We start from the raw sequence: 22,030 nt of genomic DNA on the forward strand, positions 1-22,030 counted from the left end.
TCCTCTGAGTCTTTAAATGATATTATATACTTTAGATGGTGGGATACTCAAAGTCTTTGTAATTTTATGTGGAGGAATATTTTCCTGAAGTTCTTTCACAGTTTTTTTGACGCAGCTCGTCACAGTTTGGGTTAGGGTTGCAAATTAACCTGATTAGTTGTCAAACGCTCCTCCAGTTGTTTTTGATTTGTGCCAATTGCCTTTCCGGTCTTTTTCTGCCGCCAATACCAATTTTTTTTTCATTAGATGTGTTGCTGTTATCCACAGAAGAGTATTAGGACCGCTGAAGAAAAAATACACACAATTCTGAGAAAAAAGTCTGAATTCTGACTTTTTTTCTCAGAATTGTATCGTACTAATCAGGTTGATCATGTTGTTTATGTTATACTAGCAATAAATAAATCAGGTTTAAGAAATTTGGAGATCACTGCACTCTGTTTTCATTCACATTTTACACGGCATCCCGACCTCATTGAGTTTGTATTTTTTTAATATACTTATTTCATCCTGGTCTGTCCCAGCTGAGGCCGGTGACACCTTCAGCAGGTCAGCGGTCCATCACAGAGACAGACATTCACGCCCACACTCAGTTCTACAAGCAAGTTAGAGTCACAAGTCATCCAAACGTCCACGTTTTTGGACTGCGGGAAGAAGTCAGAGCAGACCATGGAACATGACAAATAAAACCTGAGACAATTATGGATCAAATATGATCACATCCAGACTTGTTTCAGCACTGTGCAAAGTTATTGTGAGTAGTTACATCTATTATGAGTCAGGTTAGAAGAAAATGACGACGCATATGTGCATAATCTAGAATTTAAACTTATTCCAAGTGTAAATCAGATCCTGTAAAAGAGGCCACTTTTATGCTGTCAGGGAAAATCCAGTTACAGATTTGATCTCGACTACAGATTCTGTGTTTGGATGGAAAAAATTAGATATCCAGCATCTCCATCTGCTGGAGACTAAAGAAAATGGTTTTAATGGTGTAAAGGAGCAATGTTGTGTTTTTGGCAAGTTGGCAACTGTTGGCATTAACTGGAAAACATGTAAAACAAAAACACATGTAAAAATAAATGACTTCTACAAGCAAGTCGTTTAGTTCCCAACTGAAAATTAAATGAACAAGTAAACTTTCATCCTGCAGTAGAAACACATGGTGACACGTTGCAGCACATGAAATCAGAACCCTTTAAACCCATGCATGTGTGGAGCAAGCAGGAAACCAGCCAGGTGGCCCGAGAAATCACAAGAACCTGATAGCATTATCAGTGCTAAATGATAAGTAACAAAAACAGGAATACCTGCCGAGGTCAGACGAGTTCCTCTGGTCACATTTTCAAACAACACAGGTCACAAATTGATGATTTCCTCTCCTGTTTTGCAGCCATGTGCCTAGTTGTCTGCTTCTAAGAATGGATAATGCCTAATTTCTCCTCGTAAGCAGACACAGATGAGCTTTATTATCTGTCGGTGGCTTTGCATTGGTCAGTGGAAGAGATTATATGTCTGCCGGAGAGGTAGAGCCGACGACAAGCAGAAAAGAGAGGGGTATTTCTTTAAAAAGCATGGGAAGATCAAAAAGCATGGCATCACTCTTTGTCACAAACACGATTTTTGATGTTTTGTGCTCAAATTGTACTTTCTTTAACTCAGAGGATCTTTTTTATATGAAACCTGTTTTTTTTCAACATGCAGCATTTACTGATTAATTAACAGAAGAAAAAAACTTGTTGGTGCTGCTTGGTAAACCCTGTACAAGATTTTGAAGCTCAGAAAACCCTATTAGATCAGGAACTCGAGGTTTCACATGCCACAGATAATAATAAAAGCATCATTGAAATGACATAAATCAAATAGGCAGGCTTATACATCCAAATGCGCATTAAATTCAGCTAAGTTATTTGCATTTTTTTGAGAACCTTCCTTCACTAATTTATATGAATTAAATGTTCCCTATGGCCACATGAATATACAGCAGTACACTTTGTCTAACAAACCCGTATTTTATTAAAATCTGTTAAGAACTGATTCCTGTATAATAAAGACATACCAGATTTTGCCACTAGAGGGAGCCCCCGCATGGCCGTGGACAAAGGAGCAAGGAGCGATTGTGAGAAATGTGTTTGTGTTTCTTTCCTCCAGTTGTCTGAGAACTATTGTTTCAAAGGTCAGGACCATGAGAACAAATGTGCATACTCAAGCACAAAAAAGGTGCTCTGGTTCCATGTGTCTAACACAGACTGTGAGGCTCGGCCCCAGCTTTACATCAAATTACTCTCATTTGTTTTTACTTATAATAAAAAATAATAATATTTACTTAATTTGTAAATGCATGTGTGACTGATCTCATCACTTACACCAAATGGCATAAAGCCAGGAAGGCAGGTTTGGGTGAAAATACTTACACGTTATCCGTGAAAGTAGATTTGAATCAAGGAAGAGGGCGTGTTTTTATCTTTTTATACACAAGTGTCCTGTGGAAATGCTACTTTGTTCCTGTGAAGTGCTTACAGGCACAATTACTGACAAGGAAAACCCATGAAAGAGACAAGAGTTCTGCAGAAACCTGTGGTTGGCCAAAAAAAAAAAAAAAGGGGAAGGAAAAAAAACACATAAATCAACATTTTTATTTATTTTTCTTATCACTGTGATCTGACATGATGTACACAAACAAAAAAGCAAAAGTTGTGTGTTTCTAATCTGGGGATCTGCCACTGTTTGTTCTGGTTGCTAAGGAAACAGGTCGCACCGGCTCCCGAGACCTTGGTGCGTCAGGTGTGTTTTGTTCCTGAGCACTGCAGACGAGGACAAACACACTCATCTGATTATTACGTGCATTCTGTTGGGCAAATATCATTACATGTTCAGCAGGAGTCTACGTATTGCACGTGTGACGTCTCTTTAAAGCATGTTGACGTTTCATCCGTCTCAACAGAGCAAAAGACTTTACCTAACTTAATGGAAGGAATTTATGTTCATTCAGGGGTTTATTACAAGCAAGTCATGCAGAGACTTGTTCTTTCCATGTGCTCTGTGGGTGAATGAGTCGCATCTTGAGCTTCCCACATAAAAAATAAATAGATACACTTATATGGAAAAATCAAGAAAAAACTTGCATGCCTGAACCTCAAACCGGGGACACATTCAAGAGGTAATTTTACACTTTGTGATTTCCTTTTTCCTTATTGCACTTTATTGGTTTTTAAGCATGGAAAATTTTTCCCGAGTTACCAAACCTTGAGTCCACACCCAGGAGGGGATTGCTCACAAGGCAATGCCCAAAGACCTCATCTGCAGCATATGATTTGTATTTACTTGACTAAACATTGTAAAACATTTGCATAACGCTTGTCCAGTTGTCAAGCTTGGCAAACCCTCATACACGCGAGTTAGAAGGAACTGAGTTGAATACTACTTTATGCATTTTTAAAGGAAAGTTAATTTGTACCGTTGTTTTTAGAACAATTTGGCAAAATGTGAATGAATGATTGACATGGTGGAACTTTGGGATGTTGTGTTTGGACTGTGGTTCAACTAGGGCTGTGCGATTAATCAATTTTAAATCTAAATCGGATTTTTTAATCACAATCGATGTTAAAAAAAGGAAATCGGAAAATCGATTTATCTTTTTTTGCAGCTGGCTGCATTACAGACAGAGCTCGTCTAGTTATCTTTGTTTGGTCAACAAAATTGTAAATGTTGTTACTTTACTAAACTCAAGGAGGATTTACAGTATCTTTCAATTGCACTTCATTCCCAATAGGGACATTTGTTTGCTATTTTTCTTTAAAAATAAAGATAAAATATTTTAAACAATTTATTCCATTGACTTTTGTAGTTTTACCAAAAAAATCGAAATCGAAAATCGGGTTTTCAGAGAAAAAAATCAGGATTTTATTTTTGTCCAAAATCGCCCAGCCCTAGGTTCAACCAAGAGATGACTTCACATCCAAGTTTTGGTATTTCATCTTGAGCAAAATGTGCACGTTGTCGCACAAGTCTAAAAAGTAGTTAAGAATTACAACAAAAAAAAGTGGTTTAGTTTTTATCACTGAGTTTGTGAATAAGCAGATGCCCTACTTGGCATTCTGCCAATCAGAGCTTAGCGGGCTTTAAAGGTGGGATAAGACATTTCTGCATAAGATCAAATCTGTTTAGATTTGTACAAAACATAAACAATTCATGCACCGCTAGCTCCACCCTCCTCATCTCCCCCTGAGAAATCAATGCCCCCAAAACATTCCCAAGCCCCGCCCCTTATCCTCTTCATGTGCACGAGCAGAAACCTGACTAGAGCTACATTTGTTACGGTTTGGGAGGGCACGGCTGTTCCACAGACGGGGCTGTAAATGAAAACTGTAGTTTGATTGTTTGTTTGTTTGGTGAGCAGATATTTCACGGATATGTTTTGAATGTGACAAAAAAAAGTGTTCTGGTTTATGAGTCATGTGGAATCGCTTAGCCTACCTTTAAAAAGAGCCGAGCTAAAATCAAGAAGAGCGGATGCTGCATGTCCAATACGTGAAAAAGAAAAGATTAGTTTAGAACAATAAATCATTTCTACAATTAAATCCAGATGAACTTTTAAACTTTTTAACATGCTCTTGAACAGAGTTTTGGCTCAAAGTCCTGAGTTTAAAAAATTCAGCAATGAAATCTGAGCTACTCACATTAAAGTACCTGTTTATGAAAAAGTACTTGGAACATTTCAATAACTAACCAGTCTTACAAATTAAAAGTTGAGTATATCAAGCAGTCGAACATTCCTTTGTTGAGCTCAGCCACATGTTTAGATTCTGATAGACGGTGTTTATCGTGTCCCGTACTTCACTCGCTACGCTGACTGCTCGTCAGCAGAAATAGAGCACAAACCTGCTTAAACTTGTCCTTGTAATGAGATAAAACCGGAACGTGAACAGAGAATTCTAATCTAATCATCTAATCCCGCGGCAGTGGTCGCTCTGTACTCCGCCGTCAGCACAAAATTGATTTTAGGGATGTAGATAAAGGGAGGTGTGGCAGACTGTTCACATAGGCTTCACCAGGGCTGGCTTATTGTGACTCGTTACACGCATCCATAGCGAAGCTGTTCCTGGAAACCCTTTTCCCCGGGAGAAGTGTGTTCCATGAATCCTGTGGTTTGACATATATATGGGCGGCGTACTTATCTCTATTCTGCTGAGAACATGCTGGCATAAGGAATTTCCCAACATAGGCCCGGGGCCCTCGCAGAGGTTACCAGGGAGTCCACATGCTGCTGGGATGCTGAATTTATTTCACAATCCGTGACATGACAAATAACAGAAGTGAGCAGTGGAAAATCTCTCCTTTGGTGAGGTGGCTTTCATGAACCTTTGTGTTTGTGAGAAGTGCACTTTCCCAGGGAGCAGCGAACCGACAAGGGGGTGGGGGGGTTTGCTGGGTCCTGCGCTCAGCTGCGTAAACTTCCAGTATCAGCTTATCGGCCAACATTCACACAACCAGATGTTGGATTCACACTCCAAAACGTTGTTTCCACCACACGTTCATTCAACATGGACATAAGTGAAGGATTTCAGGTGCGCTGCAGAAATACTACTGGTGGAAGTCAAAAAGTGCAGAAGTGCTGATGAACGCCTTCGTACCCGGAAATGAAGCCGGATGGTACAAGTGTCTTTGCGCAAGATCGTGACCACAGTTTAGTACATGTAAATGAATGTCAGAACTGCATGCAGGAAAGCAAAATCAATAATGTTTGCTGCTGTTGTTTCGTTTCCCTCCTCAGCCAACGAGCTGCCGTGAGCGGGATTAATTCAATTCAATTCAATTTTATTTATATAGCGTCTAATACAACAGAGTTGTCTCTAGACGCTTTACAGAGACCCATACCCAGAACATGACCCCCGAGCAGATATTACATAAACAATGGCAGGTAAAAAACTCCCCTAGTGGGAGAAAAACCTTAAGCCAAACAGTGGCAAGGAAAAACTCCCCTTTAGGAGGGAAGAAACCTTGAGCAGGACCAGGCTCATCAGGGGGGACCCTCCTGCCGAGGGCCAGACTGGTGGGTCAGGGACGGCAACAGCACAGCAGGCAGGTGGAAGCAGCAACGGGATGACCGGGGGTGGGGACCGCAGGCCAGCACACAGCTCCCGAAGCTCCGGCCCAATCAGCAAGTCCCAGGTTGGGGTGCAGGGTCAGGAAAAGACTTGTGCTCCGTAATGCAAGCTACAAGCCACCCACGGCCACCTGCAGGACAAAAGAGAGAAAAGGGAGGAGAAGGGGGGGGCAGCAACGGGATGACCAGGGGTGGGGACCGCAGGCCAGCACACAGCTCCCGAAGCTCCGGCCCAATCAGCAAGTCCCAGGTTGGGGTGCAGGGTCAGGGAAAGACTTGTGCTCCGTAATGCAAGCTACAAGCCACCCACGACCACCTGCAGGTTCCGGTGTCCGGCAAAGGATGCTGCAACATGGACAAAAGAGAGAAAAGGGAGGAGAAGGGGGGGCCAGCACAAGAAACTACAGGAGCGACTCTGACACACTAAAGTTTACACTACCTAGAGATTTACCAACACCAGCTAGAGGTTTACTAAACACTAACTATAGGCTTTACTAAACAGAAAGGTTTTAAGTTTAGTTTTAAAGGTGGAGGTGGAGTCAGCCTCCTTAACCCAGATTGGAAGTTGGTTCCAAAGTAATGGTGCCTGATAGCAGAACGCCCGCCCTCCAAATCTACATTTAGATACTCTAGGAACTACGAGTAAACCTGCACTCTGAGAACGGAGAGCTCTGACAGGAACATAAGGCACTATCAGGTCTTGCAAATAATGCGGAGCTAAGCCGTTTTGGGCTTTATACGCAAGTAATAAAATTTTAAATTGGATTCTGAATTTTACGGGTAACCAATGGAGCGACGCTAACACTGGAGAGACGTGGTCTCTCCTGCTAATTCCTGTCAGTACTCGTGCTGCTGCATTTTGGATCAGCTGGAGCCTATTCAGCAAATTACTTGGACATCCTGCTAACAACACATTACAGTAATCTAGTCTAGAAGATACAAACGCATGAACTAGTTTTTCTGCATCACTCTGTGAGAGGATTTTCCTAATCTTTGCAATATTACGGAGATGGAAAAAGGCTATTTTACAAACCTGATTGACATATGGTTTAAACGACAAATCCTGATCGAAAATAACACCAAGATTTCTCACAGTTGCACTGGAAGCCATCGCAACACCATCTAATCCCTTCCTAAGATGGTTAGTGGGCATCACCAGCCAAAAACTGTCAATACTTACAGGGCCTCGTCTGAGCCCCCGGGCCACCGTTAGCGCTGCAGATATCGCTGTCATCCACACTGTTATTGAATCATTCATGAAGACTCCTGTGCAGCGAGGCAGAATAGGGAACTCTGACTCTTTCATTCCAGTCTCAGCTAACATCTAAATGTCAGGATGTGAAGAGGCGCTGACATTTATCTGCTCAGGACTTGACGGAGCCATAGGTGTGGATCATTTCGGCTCAATCAAATTACTCTGGGAGCAAATCATAGCAAAAAATCAGGACCGCAAACAGGTCCGTTCAGCACGAAATACTTCTCTTGGAATACTTGAAGAATGTGTTTTTGAAATCATCTCTGTAACATAATCAAGGCCTCAGCTGAAAAATACATCTGGATTACAGCAACTGCTGCTCCAAAACCTTTATATTTATTTTTTCGTGTTAAAAGCGGTTCACAGATGTGCAGATTATCCCTGCCATTCGCTCTAATGTACCCCACACCATCTCATATGCCGGCTTTTAAACTGTGCGCTGATGACGGGGTGGACATTTAATCTGAGATGCATGCAGCATTTCAAAAAAATTGAATTTATATTTTTTCATCACAGGAAAGTTTCCTCACTTTGCCTTAGTTCATCTTTAATGAGGTCTGGCTCAGAGAGCTGAGACATTTGTGTTGTTGTTTTTTTTGCATGGTAGAGTTTTAATTTGCACCTGTGGATGCACCGACCACCTGCATTCACACGTTGGTTCCACGCAATGATTTCCATGACAGATGTACATCGGTCAATGAATCGACTAACACTGTACGGATGTTTCTGTCATGCTTATGCACCAATGACTTTAGTTTTCAAGCTTGAAATGTGATTCTCACATATGAAGGATAATAAATAGTTCACCTTTTGTTTTTTGGTGGAAGTAAAAAGCTTGATGCATCATTATCTGCTCATGTCAGGTGGTTGGGCCTGAACAGACTGGGTCCTGCAATCCGCAGGCTCCGTTCATATCCAAGAGTTCTTGTGAAATCAACAAGACACAATCCAGACCATTGCAGAACATGCAGAACTGTTTTAGCTGTTTGGCTTTATCCAAGATTTTGTTTGGGGTGTCTGTTCTGTAAAACTAAGGTACAACGGGGCGATTTTTTACCTCATCAAGCTGATCTATGATAAACCTGAACCAGTGACAGACAGTTAGGGGTTTATCTTAAAACACTAGGATGAGATGAGTTTAGAATGAAAAAGGTGTGCATGCACATCAAAGGCATTTTCACAGCTACCTCGCTCGTTCTCCGTATAATTAAATAACTCCATTAATCGTGGTGTTTGTGTGTCCAACACCAGACAGAGCTCTGCAGCTGACTGCGCCGTGGGAACACAAACACTTGTTTGCTAATGAAAATTGCATTGCAGAGGACAAAGAGTCACGCTGGGTTCTCCTCTCCCCCTCTGACGGTCTGTCTTAGAAACCATAAAAACCCAAGTCGAAGCAAGTCGACAAGTAACTGTCTAATCCTGCTGATCATAGCAACGTCGTCATTATCTGAGGCTCTGGCCGGGGACTGTGATTAGAGCTGCCTTGCATGATCTGAAACACAGATGGTGTTGGGGAGACTAAGCAACTAGCACTAAGGTAATCTGTCGGGAAGTGGGGGGAAGACAAATCTTTTGAGACCTGAGCTAGGGCTGAACAGTCTCTGCACTGAGATGCAATGAGACAATCCAGGGAAATTTGTTGTTTCTTCATTTTAGAAAGCACTAGAGAAAAAGAGAGGAAAAAAACCCTCTTGGGCTGTGTCACAACTGTGGATGTGGTCCGGTGGACCTGGAATGAAATTCAGGGATAGAAATGCACTTAATCGAATAAAACTACTAACAATTGAATCACATGAAGTCATGCCCTCATGGTGTTCATTAAGATTTTTAACCGAACCACACGGATGTGGTACATTTAAAACCACTGAATTGCAGCACAAGGCCCAGGGTTATTGCTTGTAGTAGATGCAGACGTCAGCTCGTATTCAGTTTTCTTATCTATGCAAATATTTTTCCTTTTAATGCAGCGATTTAATCACACTCCCTGAAAGTAAATAGCTGACCTCATATAGAAAGTGCCCTCAAAGTGCATTTGGTACCTTGAAGATTCTGCTCCAAGACACTAACATTCTCCAAAGATGAATTCAAATAATCAATTTAAGCTCAGGCTTCATTTATTCCAAAGATATTACTTTTTGTTTATTTGTGGGTTGTTGTTTTTTGTCCTTTCCTTACTTTTAACTGTGCATTCGTTGATATGTACGCCACCTGGACTTTTACTCCTGATCCTGACAGTAAAAGTTAGAAAGTGGAAAGTCTGAAGGGACATTAATTAACACAGCACTAGTTTTCGGGTTAAATGGAAAACTTTCCTTGAAGTTTCACCTTTTGTTTAAACAGCAACAGCGTTTTGGGTCTGTGGCAATTCAACATTTTGAAACCAGACACCAGACTCTAATCTTTCAGAAAAATCTACCCTTGCTGTTACCATGCAAAAGAGGCAATACGGGAAACGTGACTTCCATTTCTACAGGGAGGCTGAGATAAATATTGCCAAAGCTCTGTAGTGCTGCTTTGACATCCCTCCTGCAACATTGGTTTTTTTTTACACCGTTTTTGTTCTGTTATGTACAACAACAAGTCATCTTTCAACGTCCCTTTGCATGAACATCTTTCTCACCCCACCAGCTTGTAAATGTGGAACCTTTTGAAATGTTAAGGGAAATACTACAGAGTTTTCATGTGAACTCTTGTGGTATAAACAGGCCGAGGATGAAAGCAGGGTATACGATGAGCCTTGAATGCTGATGCTCTGATGTGGCAGTCAAGGCTGTGTGTGGATGCACAGCCTCACTCCTCTGACCGTTCCACTTAATTCAGAAACATAGGCATGTTATCATTTAACAAACTAAAACACAGGCATTTTTTTAACACTATGGTGACCCTCGAACATGTTCCAGTTAGTATACAAGTTTTTGATCAATGCAGGAGAGCTTTTATTGTGAAAGTGCCACGCTCTGCTTTCACCTCGCGCACGTTATAGGCTCTTGGCAATGCTTTGGTTGCTTTACTGTTGTTGACCTACATACAAGTTGTCATGTCAGCCCACAACTGCGCATAGATCCTCGAGACAGGAGACTCCCAGTGAACATAGCAACAGAAATCCTCCTCCCACCTCTCTCTCCCTCCCTCTGGTTGGAGCTTTGCGGACCAGGCTCTGCGCGCTCAGCCCCTGCCTCACTTGGCTCCGGGATTGGGGGGAAGGGGACTGGGTTAACATATGGCTTATTGTGCATTGTGGGCTCTTGTCTTTCAGCTCTTTTTCTTTCTTGCTGGAGGATTGCCCTTGCAGACTTTTCGTGCATTCGCAGTATTTGTTTTCCACGAGCTGAACTTGTGTATACACAAACTCATGCCATCCGTTTATACACGTTACACCCTGGAAATGCGCACTCAGCGGCGGCCGAGTTGTTGTCAAAAAGACTCAGCTCCCGTCGCCATAATAACGATGAGTAACTTTTTTCAAAGTGGCAATCACACACACAAGCTGCTGCAAGAATGATGACTACCTGTTTTATAGCTATGTTTGTTTTTGCAGGACAATGTGTTGCGCTGGCACAGTTTGGAGCTCGGTTGCGTGCCAGCGGAGCGCTCCGCCACGGTTTGGTGACGCAGGGGGAACTATTAATATCTCAGGAACGGGATGTTCTCGTTTCAGCATTGGGGTCATTCGAGGATGAAGAGCGTGCCTCCTCCTGTAAACTGTGTCAATATGACCAGTGCGAATGAGATGTCTGGGAGGAGAGGCTGCAGCCCCCCCAGCAACCCCCCCAGTCCCAGACCTTCCATTTGAAACCCTGGCACATCCCCAGGTCGGGTGGGTTCGTGCAGAGCTGCTGGGGTTTGCACTGCCACTGTCTGCGTGGAGCCTCGCCCACTTGTGAACCCAGTGACACTGGAGCGCACTCTCGCCGGAGCTGCGAAAACAGTCGTGTGATGTAACAGAGCCTCTTTGGAAATCGCATGTTTTGAAATTCAGCCTCACTCTTTTCCGTTTGAACTCTCTCTGCACCACGTAGCAAGACTTTGGGCGAGGTGGAGAGGGTGGGGGGATCACAGCCGCTGCTCTCTTCAAATAACAAGCCTACAAAACATCTCTGCAGCGCATAACTGCAAGTTGTAGAATGCAGGTTTGATATCGCTGCCAACACGAGGGAACAGTTAGAGAAAAAAAAAAGCTGGGCATGGAGTTGCATTGCTGTCTGGGAAATCCTCAAATATGAAATCAGTTACTTGAGAAGTGTACATTTAAGGCAAAATCTGTCAACATTTTGAGACAGTGTGATATGCCAAGGTGTTAGCCAGAAATGGAAAGACATTTGGCAAAAACAGCATATTCAGATAAATAAAAAAACATTTAAAAGCTCAGTAACCAAAAAATAAAGAGAAAAACAAACCAAAAGCCAGAACATTTGATGCCAAATATTTAATGAGCAAAATACCACTAAATTAATATGACTTGACATTTATTCTGACCAAATATGTCTCAACATACTGGTTCCAAAACGTCACCACTGATACAACATCCAAAACATGTGTTAACAGAGTTGGAACGAGCTAAGCACTGCTATGACCTGCAGTCACTTGGCCTGTCACCAGTGGGAGGTAGACCCGATGCTGTCAGCCAAACCCACCAGCATCACAGCCTGATGTAGTGCAGGCCACAGCACACTTCCACTGGGATGATATCACATGGCTCCTGGCCACTTCGGGCCGATACGCGCTGGAGGAGCTGCTGGTGAACATTTACAACATCCAAATTCATTTTGGTGGCGAAATCAGAAATGATAACCGCGTTAAGCCGACACTTGGTTAAACGAGTCACGTGCTCTTGCTCTTATCTAGTCTGTGCCCTTAATCCTTTGTGCAATTTTGTCTTTATGAAATTTTACCTGATGCTGTACTAAAAAATTATCTCCGCCCCATCCCAATCGTTGGCAATCGGGCCTCCCCTAAATGGAAATTATTGATCGGAAACACATGCTAGTTTTGCATGTCGTTCCACTTTGCAGACACTTTAGCAGCACATTTCCTGAACCCGTGCGCGGCACTGCAATCATGTTCAACTTGGAGCACAGGTTCAGATTTAACTCAAAATCCTGCAGTGCACGTGGGTTTGTGTCAAGGAGACCTATGTTAGCCATAAGCACAATTACAAGACACGTTTCTGTTTATCTTCAGTGCCTTTGCACTTTGGATTGTTGCTCATATGAAGAGAAAAAAGTGCTTTAGATATGGAAATACATAAGCATTCTGGTATGTTATGTGCCAAACCATTATTTGAATGAATGAAATATCTACTTACTATTGATGCAAAAAATGATCAGTTGGAGGTATGTTTAGTTCAAAGTAATACAGTTTTCTGAATAAACACACCGTGATTATCTTCGCTGTCTTGTATAAACTCGATCACAGGCCAGATTTACTCCTTGTATATTACAGGTCATTTACACTGAGTGCCTGAGTTGAGTGGCCTCAGAAAAGATGCCGTCATCTCTAGTTTCAGCACAGCGAGTTAATGCAGCGCCCGCAGACTCACCACTCAGCTGAATGGTGTGTTGCAGAGACGGGACCCCTTCACAGATGCCTGCGAGGCACATCCCTCTCTAACCATCGCACTGATCAATGCACTTTGAATAGGCCGCAACACTGACCAGAAAATGGGTGCAAAAAAACAAAACTGCGTCCGCTTCACTCTGCTTTTCTGAGCTATTGTGTGGAAAAAAACAAAAAAACAAAAGCCACCATGCTGCGGTGTGGATCAACAGTGATGCCTGTGGATCAGCGTCAGGCCAGGGGTCACGTGAGTGACGTAGAGGTCAGTTTATGATTACGAACTCATGCATGACAGTCGTCACTCTTGTGCTCTTTTAGAGAGTAGTCTTCTTTTTTTTGTATTAATTATGCAGCAGAAATGCAACATGGTTTGTCAGTGATGTTGTGCAGCTTTCTGTTCTTTGTGCCTGTGTGGCAGAAAGGCATCACCACAGCGGGGGAGGCGAGCGGGATTAACATAGCGGTAAAGAAGGGTGCCTCTGTTGTGTGGCTGAACATTGTCAGCCTGGAGGCAAGAGGCAGAGGGAGGATGACAGTCCAATTCAACTCTATCCTAAACAGCACCTCCCACTGCAATCCTGTTTTCATCTCCCATTCTTGCAGCTCAGCTCAGTCCAGCTCATCTGTACAGTACATGGCACTCCTCAAGAAGAAGTGTGACGCCAGTTGTGTTGCAGAGGAAAAACTAAACTTTTAAAAAGGGACAAAGATGAAGAAACTGAGCTAAACTAAGTATATCGATTAAGATATAAAAGAGAGAAAGCTTTAGATTAAAAAGCAGAGAGAGAATCAGCAGTTTGTGGAGAGGACAGGAGCTTAAAGGTCAACACCTATCTACATTTCTATGCTGGAAATTCTGCTCTGGGAGCAACTAAATCTTGAACGTTAGGAGTTGTTGTCCCATTTGGAGAGTTATTGTGATAAGGAGGATTTAACCATTCATTCCAATTTAAACAGGTCATGTAGAGAGGCTAACACAAGAGAAATGTGATCACTCTCTGTGAAGACAGAAAAGAAGCTCATGAGACTTCCAAAAGACTTGGAACTTTATTTAATTTTTCTTTATTTTATTAACTCTATGCTTGTGTGTGTTTTTGCAGGTTTTTTGCAGGGTACTTTACTTACTTTACTTTACTTTACTTACTTTACTTTACTCCAGTGCCAGTGCTATTTGCTATTTGAAGGTTGAAATGAACAGGAGGTGTGAATTCATTCAAAGTGACATTTTCATCCTGATTGTAGCAGGTTTCTGTTAGAAAAAAAACTATTTTATGTTCAGTAATAATGTTGTAAAGTGACTTTTGAATGGGCTTTTTCATTATAGGACATGATGATGCTTTATCCTCTGCCTTCTCCAGAGTCTCATTAGCTAGACTGACTTTAGGGGTTAATCTTACTTTAGGTGTTAGTCAGACTTTATGATTTAGTCTAACTTTAGGAGTTAGTCTGACCTTTGGATTTAGTCTAACTTTAGGAGTTAGTCTGACCTTTGGAGTTAGTTTGACTTTAGGAGATAATCTGACTTTAGGAGTTAGTCTTCTTTCAATTTCAGCTGCACGAATCTCTGCAAATCACTGCTGCCTCGCTGCACAGGTCTTTATGTATGATTTCTCTGTATGATCAGTCAGCTTGGTCTCATGAACGAGCATGTTAGTTACACACCATATCATGTCACATGCCACTACGACACCTTTGTTGGTTTTATGAATCAGTACACACCATGTACTGTGCAGGAATAAAACCTTGCCATGTCATTTTTACCCTAACTCTAACCATCTGGCAAGACATTTTGAGTTAGTTGAACCTATATGTGCCATAATTGTTCTCCATTGTTCTTGTAGTTTGTTGTGCTGGTCTCCCCCCTCCTTTTCTCTTCTGTAAATGTTTGCCGGCCAGAGCTTCCAGAGCTGCATGCTGCCCTGCAGCCCCCCCCCCACCTCAGTGTCTGTTGTCTAACTTGTCTACATCCGTTTATATAGTGGTCTTTATAGTACACCAACTAACCATGTATCAGTAATTGCTCACAGATAATTCTTACTAATATATCTTGTCTTTTGTACCTTTTGTACCAGCAGGAGGGCCCCCCCTTATGATCCAGGTTCTGATCCAGGTTTATTCCCTCCTAAAGGGGAGTTTTTCCTGTCACTGTTTGGCTTTCGGTTTTTCTCCGACTAAGGGAGTTTTACCTGCCATTGTTTGTGTAATAATTGTTCAGGGGTCATGCTCTGGTCTCTGGAAAGCACCTAGAGACAATTTGTATTGTAATAGACGCTATATAAATAAAATTGAATTGTATGTTTGCATCATTCAAAGAAAAACAGTTCCCAGTCAGTCGCATGACAGAATGAGAGCAGCTGATCTGAAATCGACATAATCCCGACTAAAATTAATATGCTGAGCAGCATGCAAATAAAAAAAAGGAGAAAAAATAATTACGTGCATTTACTCAGTAATTCCTGATATGTAATCTTACACAGAGCCTTTTAACGTCTCACCGAAAAAACAATCAAAGTGAATGGAAATGAAAAACATTAGAAATGTATAAATAATGTATGTATATTTCTTTTTTTCCCTGTTTAGTCAAGATTTGTGTTACAAAATACAACTAGTTGTCTCTAAGACTTTAGTTTGTTGTTGTTAATAGCAGCCAGATTTTAAGATTGAAGGGAAGTGACTCCATCCCGACCTTCACAGGATTAATAAGAAAGAAAGGTGAATTAATGATTTTTTTTCCTTTGGTGCCAGTGGGCTATGTTCTACCTCATTATGGCACTCTTTATATCTAATGTTGATCTTATCACAGTTAAGTCTCGTTAAGGACGGTGCGAGTGTAACTTGTACATCCTGCTAGACAACAGGAGGGCTGAACTTTGCTACGATAACATGCAGTTTGGACTTGTTTACTCATTGTGGTTACGCCTGAGTGACTCATTCTGTGCCTGCATTCGTGCATACATCAGTACATGACCTGGTGTTCTTTTCATGTCAAAGAAACAAGGAACTACCTTTCACTTGCTCTCTACCGAAGAACAAACATGTGATTCATTTCACCGGGGAGGCCAGATGGGGGCAGGTAGTTTTAACTTTGTCCATCAAACCAACATGTTTACTCTTTGACACCTGGGTGTCTTCTGTAGGACTAATTCACTTATTCTCTGTACAGGTGAAAACACAACGTGTCTTGACATCATTGGTCACGCGACCCAACTGTCGGTGTGTCATTAAGCATGAGTAAGCTTTTAGAGCGACAATACAAAAGAGAGAAGTGTTGCATGGCGGCGCCACTCGAGCACCTTGTGCTCTACAGCTGTCATTACCTCTGCAACATTCATCCACCCATTTTCTAGGGATGTTTTTTTTTCTTTTATAAGTGGTACTCAGACAGAATCTATGCTGGCGAGTGGAGAACATTGGAACTCCAACCAGAAAGGCTCCGGTGGAGATTTGACCTAGGAAACTTCTCTTCTTAAAGGCAACAGTGTCAAAAATCAAACCACCATATGTCAAGCAACTTAAGAGGGAGAATATGAAAGTAATCGCTTTTTTCTGCACTAGAGACTGCACATTATTGTGTTTGAAGTCACTACCAACTCAAAAAACCCTGATATTACACGTCCCATCCAATGGAGATTGCTCTGAGTGGGAGGGGTACCAGACCCATTTCCTGAGGGTTAGGAATTTCTTCAAGATGGATGATTGTGACAGGCTGGGCGGGTTCATCCGGTGAGTGGTTCAAATCTGTGGGTACTCAGACATCACAGAGTCAGATCAGAGCAAGCTTATTCAGCCTACCTATGTTTATTTCCATTCAATTTCACATAAGACTTTGTTTGTTCTGTGACACAAAGAATGAAATGTCTCGGCCATGGAAGATGGGCGAAGATCTGAGTCATGTGACTTACTGCATCCCCTAAAACTGGCTTCCGTAATAATAATAATGGATTCGATTTTTATCGCACTTTTCTGAGGACCCTCAAAGCGCTCACAACAGTTCCATTGTCCATTCACTCCTCATTCACACTTGGTGGTGGTACACTATATGTGAGTAGCCACAGCTGCCCTGGGGCAGACTGACAGAAACGTGGCAGCCACTACGTGCCTAACGCTCTCCAACCCCCGCTGGAACATTCATACAACATTCCCTCGACAGCGATGCCCTCACTGGAGGCAAGGAGGATGAATGGTCTTGCCCAAGGACACAACGACAGATGACTGGGGGCAGCGGGGTTCGAACTGCCAATCGCTCGACCATTGGACAACCTGTTCTACCACCACATTATGGGCTCTGCTCCAAACCGTGCACTTGTGCGCTAACGGGGAGCTACCACAGCAAGGCTGCGGCAAGGCTCATCGGTGGATCCTTCCCACGTGCCTCCGTCGTACATTAACCACCAATCAAATATCTTCCTGGTTACAATACAAGTACATTGGGTGCTCTGAAACAGCCCTGCTCTTTTGTATGATTTTATTGGCTAAATCTCCCTGTGTAGCTGCAAAGCGTGAAAAGCTGAAAATTCCTAAACTTTTAATAGGGCCAACGGTGCTACTGCGACATACGGAACCTACAGTTCAGTTCGGCAATGCTTGACTTCACTAAAGACGCTGCTGAAGAGTTAACACAGTACAGTTGAGCCTGTTAAACTATGGGAAAGGCAATAGCTTCAGTTAAAACATCATTGGGTCAAAGTTAAAACTTTGACCCAATTATGGGTCTAGATTTAGGAACTGCCTCCCGGGTGGATTTTTTTTTCTTTCTTTTTTTAATTAACTGAAATACAATCAATCACATACCAGATTGTTTATTAACTAAAAAGCTTTTGTGAGTATTTTCTTGACGCCAGCGGTCAGAAGGGCCCTGCGGCTCCTTGCCCCTCAGGAATTACACTCTCACCAGAACAGAAGAAGAACTGAAGGTATTTTATTGCAGCCGCCGCAGAGTTCACTGACCTAAATCCGTTGAAGGAGACATAATCTGATCTTTCTTCAAAAGCGGACACAATTCTCAGAGGTTTTGACAAAATGAAGAAAGTACAAAGTAAAGTATAAAACGTAGATACTACAGTATATGTAGTCTTTCTGCCAAATGAATCCTGAAGCAACAGTCCAGCCAGTCAAAATGCTGCAGAGCTCAGGCTGAACCGTTTTTTCAGAGAAATTCTCCCATCGCAAACAGAAGCCAATCAAATCACTGTTTCCTGCATGAGAACATTATGTCAGTGCCAGACAGTGTGCTGTGTGGACACTCTGCACTGACGGTTGCTGCTGGGATTTGGAAACGTACAAAAGGTCTCTTGAATCATCACGTTACTCTAGCTACAGAGAGCGATATTCTCTCTTTTACCCCCCACCCCCCAACCCAGTGAGTGGGATTCTTCAAGATCACTTGAACAGCTGCTTGTTACCTTTGGAGCTGTTAAACTGTGTAATCTGCAGCTGATTTCCTGGCTGTCTCATTTGGTTTTCTTGCACTTGACACCCGAAGGGAGTTGATAAACACTTGCAGTTTCTACACTCAATCGGGGGAAATAACGCTGCGAAAGAGGAAGCATACCCTCTTGCTCCGCTCTCATCAGAAAAGATAGCCAAAGTGCGACATGAAATACAAGAACGCCACATTTTTGTGGTGAAAGAATATGTAAAATAATACAGCCAGATGGCCCTCTGAATGCCACATTGCCGCGCTCACACTGAACACTGGGAACTTTAGCAGTGTGGGCTTTTGTGCACAATGCTGAAAGTGTGCATTCATCCTCACACGAGAGCTTCAGCTGCTGCAGAGAAGCAGGTTGTGTCATATACTGATGAAGGGCAGGTTTATTATTTTTATTGATGAATGCTTTTCAGCTAGACCTTTTGTCAGCTGATGTTCAAGCTAGTTACATAACAGCTAAAATAAAAATCCATGTATAAAGGAGAATTTTGCTTTGCTCCTTATCTTAAACAGACATAAAGAGACCTGTGAAATAATGGTGAAGTTCATTTGGGTGCAGAGGGAGATAACAGGGCCGTCCAAGTGTGTACCTGCTGTTATAATCAATAGCATCAGCTGACTTGTTTTCTACCAGGACTTTGAAGCTAAGGCCACACCATTTTCTATCAAATATGCATTTAAAAAGAGTAAAATTAATGAAAAATAGCCTTTTAATGGCTTTAATTCCAGGCGGCTGGAAATCTGTTTGACCAAAAACTAGCATCATGACATAAATGATTTTGTAGCCATGACCGTGCCATGATGTCCCACAGCTTTGCAGCTTTTCTTTCTTCCCCATAATGGTGTCACTTGTCTCCTGCTGGAAGATAAACCAAGGAAGACATTGCCTGTGGTCGCTGGCTGGATTTCAGTTGGCTGAGACCAGAGAGTTGCTCGTAGGAGGGGTTTGACTTAGAATGTTGGTTTGCAAAAAGAACGGCACTGTCTTCCAAAGGGGAAAAGGGTCTTGAACAGTTCATTTAGTTACATATGAAAATATCATGAATCAACAAGGTCTCTTTTTGCGTCAGTAGAGGATATTTACTAATTCATATAACGTGTCCATATTTGTCCTATTTACTTCATACAACTTTACACACCAGTATCCTAAAATCCTTGTAAGATCGTGTGTCAAAAAAGCGTTTCCTCTCTCTTTTAGCGGACTAAACCAAGAACGTGGAAGCAACCAGCATTTAAGCTCCCTTCTGGTGCACCTTGTTTCTGAGCAAAGGCGACACAATGTGTTTAATAAATCAAGGACAATTTGTTGATCTTTTTTTTTTGCAAACAGTTTATTTCCCTGAGTGTTACAATAATGTTCTGGTAAATATGCGCCTTCAGTTTAAGATGCAGAGGAAGTCACAGCCACACAGTTTCAGGAATCCATCTCATTTCTTTGTTACACTACAAAAAACAAAAGTTTCATATTTACCAGTAGCTTGTAAAGGGGAAATAGTGCACATTTCCCATCATCCAAAACTTTTGTCAAGCTTTAAGTTGACTGCTGGGATTGATTTTGTTTTTACTGTTAAGCACTTAGCGCAGAGTGCTAATTGTTTTGCTAAGCACGGTAGCATGTTGATTACAAATGAGGAAGTGATAATTCTAGCCAATGTCTTTCTGTGTAGTGCATGTTCTCTTCATGCTTGCAGATACTCTGGCTTGTGCCTAGAGCCCCAAAAACATGTATGTTCGGTTGATTGATGATTCTAAATTGCCCATAGGTGTATGTGTGTGTATAGTTTTTGTATATATATAGCTCTGCGATGGACTAGTGACCTTTCCAGGGTGAACCCCTGCCTTTCACCTGTAATCAGCTGGGATGGGCTCCAGCAGACGCCTAACGCCTTGTATGTAAGATTAAACAGTAGAAAATGGATGGATGAATGGAAGTGATAATGGCTAGTCATTGGCTGAGCCGCTTGTCAATCAGTCATTTTAGAAATAAATGTATTACTTTATATAAACTCTCTTGACCTGGCCCAAAATACCCCCCCCCCCAGAGTTTTAATGGATGTGAAATGAAGACGATTGAGACCAAAACAGTTTTTTGAATCAGGCTGTAAACTGATGGCCGAAACACAAAAGCTCCTATCGGCAAAACGATGAAACAATGGAGGGAAAATCTTCTAATCTCCATTTTGCAACTATTTAACGCCTAGTCAGTCTTGTTGACATGTATTATAGGAAACCTGTCCAAAAACAGTGTAACATTTATTGGATGTCCATAAATAATGTAATTGTTCAGAAAAACAAGTTTTTCTTTTCGTTCTCTCGGGAGAGTGCATTTTTCAGATAGAAGGTTTTGCAGTTCGCAGTCAAAATATGTTTGTTTTGGCTCTAAAGTTGGATATTTTAACATTGGAGTCAGTCTAGTTTGACTCGCTTTTGGACCGAGCCTCCAGCAGCCAGTCGACTTCAAAACATTTCAAACTCCAGTGGACTGCAACTCAAAGGTGCCAGCCTCTATCATGAAATAGCTACTTAGTAAATACAAATTTCCCTTTTAGATTGTTGTCATTTATTCTGTTGGATCACTGCTCAGCTTTCAATATCTTTCTGTTGGCAGCAGGTGACTTTGTCCAGATTTTATTTACAATGTATAGGTGCACATTTGAAAAGGGTCAATACCAACTGCCTCTTCAAAGGTGGGGACACCATAATTAATATTGTATTGTTTCTTTGCTAATATACACTACATTTCACACATTGACATATTTCCATAATAATTATATGCATTAATAGAGTTCAGAGCTGTTTAATTTATCTTTAAAAAAGGAATATGATGTTATCAATAACTAATGTCCTGGGTTGTTATAAATATTAGTATAATAACATTTCACATTTGAATTGTGTATCAATAACTGTTGTATTTCATCTGATTTTAGGAAACGAAAAGACAAAGAGGACAGGATGATGTCATAAGTATATGGCCTGGTTCCTTGTTAAAGGGGACATATGAAAAAAAAGAACCTTTTTCTGTGGTTCAGACCATTTATTTGGATATGTGAAGTCAATACCAAATCAAAAAACTCAACTAAAGACAAAGACAAAAGACATAAGACAAAAAGACAAAAAGACAAAAAAGACAAAAAGAAGAAAAACAAAGCGGAGATGTTTTTTGTTTGCATACGCTTCGATGGCTCGGGCTCGGAGAGGACACAGAAACAGTTGACCAACCTCATGTTCGCCCACAGCATATCTAATCTGTTCACAACTGGTGTTCAGTAAAAGTTGAGTGTGGGTCTATCTGTGTGGATTTTTTTTCTGTTCTCATAGTGCTTGTGTGGGATTTTTTCTGGGTACTCTGGGTTCCTGCCAAAGTCCACATACATGTATATATCAGGTTAATTGGTGATTGATTTGGTGATGATTTACCAGTTGTGGGTGTATGTGGCTGTTTGACTTCCAAACTGTCCCATGGTGAGCCCCTCCCTGGTGCCTGAGGAGAGCTGGGAGAGACTACACCAGACCCCTGAGACCCAACTAGGAATCAGCAGGTATTATAGGTGGTTCGGGGGAAACTGACTCACTTTTAGAGTCATCCTCTATTGGTCATTGAATGAGCTACACTTTTCCATTCTTTGGTGTTGGATCGGTTTAGAAAAGTGCACGCAGCACCTTAAAGGGGACCTATTATGGC

The sequence above is a fragment of the Cololabis saira genome, chromosome 5 (assembly GCF_033807715.1).
Source record: "Cololabis saira isolate AMF1-May2022 chromosome 5, fColSai1.1, whole genome shotgun sequence".
In the NCBI taxonomy this organism is placed as follows: domain Eukaryota; kingdom Metazoa; phylum Chordata; class Actinopteri; order Beloniformes; family Belonidae; genus Cololabis; species Cololabis saira.